Raw genomic sequence first — 4,416 nt, forward strand, 5'->3', positions numbered from 1 at the left:
TCCGCTTGCATTGAAGCGGTTCAGCGGGGTTAATCAGGAAGCGCCTTGGAAATGAGCGAAATATTTTCCCCTATCGTCCTGCACGCGGGACTGGTTGCAAATCATTAACAGTACGGAGGGGAATAAAGCGAAAACAAACTGTAAAATTAACTTTCGCAAGATTCCCCCGTAACGTTTTTGGATCCGTTAGTCGTTGAAGCTTCAAAGTTGCACCAGCGGACTCTCCAAAGCGCTACGTGATGGGTGCGCGACCACGTCGAGAGGCATCTCACTCGACGCAGTTTAGAAAGGTGGGCTAGAATAAGCGCTCTGCTGCCAGTAGCCTTCGGGAATTACGCATCGCTTTTCATACACAGTATGTGGTCTTATCATTACCCCAAGGTTTCCTTTGACTTAAAAAAATGTTGGCATTTATAAAGCTGTTCGCAATGACACAGTTGGGTACGTAACTTGGTAGACGAATGTACTTTGCGCTTATAAAAACTAAATAAAGTTTTTTTTTTTTTTCCTTTTTTCATCTGCACGCTCTCGGTGAAGTGAAATCGGCCTCGCAAAATCAACGCCAGGGAAGCCACAGAAGAAAAATTCATGCACCCCTCCGTCTAACGACGAGGATGCGTTCTCGTGAAGCTTTCTCGTGACGGATTCTTTGTTTGTCGTCTGAGCTTTCCAAACCGCTTCGACCAGCCCTGTAGAGCGCGAGATAATTCCCTTTCCTGGAGGGCGCGTGTTTGCAACGCCGTGGTATATCCGGCCATCTTGTACGCAGCCCGAGTCTCGACCACTGACGCAGGCTCAGTGGCCAAGCTACGCCGGTTGTTGGCGGTTTTTCTCTGGCGATCCACATATGAGTCCATGCGCCGCACCAACATTTTCAGGACTGCTTAAGCCGGGGGGCTTGGGTTCGTTAGCGTGAAGCTTAAGGTGACTGTGCAACGATTTATGTTCTTCCAAAATCATCGAGACGGCTTCCTCCAAGCGGCAGTCCACCAAATGTAGGCGCGTTGCACCTCACCCCTTGGTTCGCAACAACAACAGAGTTTAAAAGTGGTGTCCAGGCAACAGCCTTTTAGAAAGAAGTGGCGGGGGCCGTAGCCCTCTTGCAGGGTCTTTTCTCCTAGAAATACATGTGTGCCGTGAAACCAAGAAAGCTGTATTGGGACCTCCTGGGAAAAGGTCCTCCCACAACCCATGTACTGCCTACCACCTCTTGATCGGCTGAAAAGTGACGTCCTGCGGCGAGTACGAAAGCTTCCTATCCCGACCGGCTGAAAGTATTTTTTCTTCCGCTTTCACTCGTGTGTACGGCCTACTAAGGCAATACAGGAGGAGCGGGGTTTCTTTCTGCCGGGAGGGGCCAACTGTCTACTTTGTGAAAGGCGGGAAACAGCCAAGCATGTATTCATGGACTGTAACACTTTGCTCTATTTCTGGGATGAGCGGCAGTGCTCCTTCAACACGCGCTGGAAAACACCTGGACGAACTTGAGGTTCTTGGACGCGGCCTCGGAGTACACGCTTTGCCGCGACTGTGTCCATGTATAGGAGGGCAAGAGTCGATGTAGTTGAAGGTGCTGGACGCCCCCGGCCGGCATGCGACATTTTGTGCAAAAGGCACAATGAACAAGCCCTCGACGGGGCTGAGTAAGATTTCAAGCTACGCGACGCACTGGCGCGGGGCTCGCGAGCTCTCATGGAGTTCAAGTCACGACAGCAGAGGAGGTGGGACTCAATTTGAGGGCGTTCCGCGAAACACTGGAGCCTTCTTCCACCGAGAGAGAGAGAGAAATTGTTTATTAAATGCTAAATATTTACAAGGCGAAGTTTTGCCTCTCGACAGAGGGCACAGGTCTCGCCGGGAGAGAAAAGATCATTGAAAAAAAAGGGCAGTGAAAGGGCAATGAAATATTATAGGAATATGATAACAGGCGATTAAAAGGCTATGTACAGACACGAAGTTTATATACAGACTATTTACATACACACGCACACACACGCTCACAAAAGGAATAAAGGAAACAGGGGATGGGGTTTGGCTTCGACAGTTCATGGGCGGGTGTGCTTTACTCAAGAGCTCCTATTTCCCTCCTTTCCCTATATCCCGTTCCCTTAAAACTTTTTGAATTGACACAGTCGCCCTGTAGTCAATCTCTCTAGCATAAGTTTCACAAACGCTCTGATGCTTTGTTAGCAATACTCGTCGAACGACACTTCCCTGGCAAAGCATGCTGATCATTTCCTCGCATTATACCCCAACGCAGTTTGTTTTCTCTATAAGTGAAACAATGTTCTGTTGTACTCTGTAACCACTGCAATTGCTCGGTACGGCTCTGTATCTATATTTGTAAATAAAGTTACTGATACAAAAAAATGTGAAAGACGCCGGCTTACTAACGGCCCCCGCAGCTGTTTTTTTCCTTTCCCTCCACCCACGATCATTCATCATCGTCAGAGAAAGTCGGCTTTCCTGCAGGGCGCTTTCGCGTTACAGACGCATCAGCGAAAACACTACAGCTTCGCTTTAAAAGTGATTGCGAAAAACCTTCTTGGTTTCACCAAGAAATCTTCCGCATACAAAAGTAGGCGAAACGATTATTCTTTTTTTCACTCCAGTGTAAGCAAAAGTGGGACAGTATGCTGCACGCACCCTGTAATACATATTTAGATGTGTGACGAGTAGGGGAATGCGATCTTGTAAAGTTAGTAACCGTTCATGCTTGAGTAGAAGCGGCAAACAAGGACGACCGTGACGGAAGGCAAAAGTCGAAAACCGACACGACGCCCACTCTCCACTGAAGAATCTCATCCGAATTCTTCCTTTCAGAGTCAGTGCCGCATTTTTCGCGTCCCTTCAACAACGTTCCATCTCTGCGTTCTGCTTGTAGGAAAACAATTACCTACGACGTACCACGCCGGCCGCATGACGTCCGATACCACGCCATCTCTAAAACTCGAAAACTGGCAAAACTCTTGCGTTGCTACCCCCCCCCCCCCCCCTCCCCTACCGAAAATAATTCCTAGGAAAGCAGTTCCGGCCGTTTGAAATAACTGGACCCGTCCAGCCAGCGCCGTTGCAGGGGCCGTATTAACTTTCATCGAGGGAAGAGAGCGGACCTTTGGAGGCGCGCCCGCAAAATATCGACCTGCAGGCGAGAGCCGGAACGCAATCATGCGGGCGTCTGCTTGTCCCGCACTTTAAAGAGCGGGCCCCAAGTCCACGCGACGGGGAGCGGATGCCTTCTTTTGAAAGGACACCGCATCGCGCATTCCATTTCTCGGTGCTGCGTGCACGAGCACGAAGGGAAAGAGGATGCGGGGAGCGCGCAAGACGCGTGCTGCTCGGCGGCCGTCTGGCCCTGACAGCCTTCTCCCTTGGCGCCTTTGTCCACATTCCCGAAAACGTTTTTCGCCATGCGGGTGCATAAAGAAGTGCACCGGCATCGGGCCACTTTCATAAGAAAAAGTGTGGGAGGCCGGAGGAGGGAGGGGGAAAGCGGTTAATAGCGATTATCCTCACTGAACGGCCACAAATTCATCTCGCATGTGTAAGTAAGAAAATGGTAGCATCTCCACTCCGTGGATGATGGCGAGGGTGCGGAGGACTCCAAGCTGTTGCGCCCCGAGTGACATCCGATTTGCGCCACGACCGTCATTCGATTTGAGCCGTGAGTTGCACCTTGATTATTCCCTAAATAAAACTACAACTCGCGGCTCAAATAGAATTTCGCTTGATTTTCACTTGATGGTGGTGTGCGCACGGATGGACGCGGACGGACATTGGGAGGTCCTAAGGTACTCCGCACCGTTACAGGCGAGTGAGTAAGCCGTTTGACTCTAGGGTATGAACTCACGGTCGTACCCCAATGGGTAAGACGACTGACACTAACTCTGTCTGGTCTACCTGACACAGGCTCGAATCCTGCCGGTGCGTGATTCTTTGCGATTGTAAATGCTAAATGCTGTGCGCACGGACGCGGACGGACATTGTGCGGTCCTAAGGTACTCCGCACCTAAAAAATATTCGGTGATTATTGCCGAGCGTCGCAAATGGGTTCGCGTCCGCCTCACGTGTGGGACATCTTACTACAAGCGCTGAATAAGAGCACTTCGTAGCGAAAACGAATTGTTTTCGAGATTCAGGTGGTCAAAATTAATCCGCAGCGCTCCACTACGGCGCGCCTCATCGCCTGTGTAGCGTCGGCGCGTTAAACCTAATTATCGAGAGCCCTTTGTCAAGACGATCTTATTATTGATTTTAATGCGTGAGTATCACTCATGAGTTACTCGGCCCATTTGGCTAAAAAACGCGCCTCCTCAGATCCGCATAATCACAAAGTGAACTTAGGGACCTTTCATCAAAATTCCCAATGGCTGCGAACGCGGGTATACGCCGGCCTAACGTTTTCATGCCACGCGT

Source organism: Haemaphysalis longicornis, unplaced genomic scaffold (assembly GCF_048455015.1).
Source record: "Haemaphysalis longicornis isolate Haplotype H1 unplaced genomic scaffold, Haemaphysalis longicornis Haplotype H1 scaffold_4, whole genome shotgun sequence".
Taxonomy (NCBI): Eukaryota; Metazoa; Arthropoda; class Arachnida; order Ixodida; family Ixodidae; genus Haemaphysalis; species Haemaphysalis longicornis.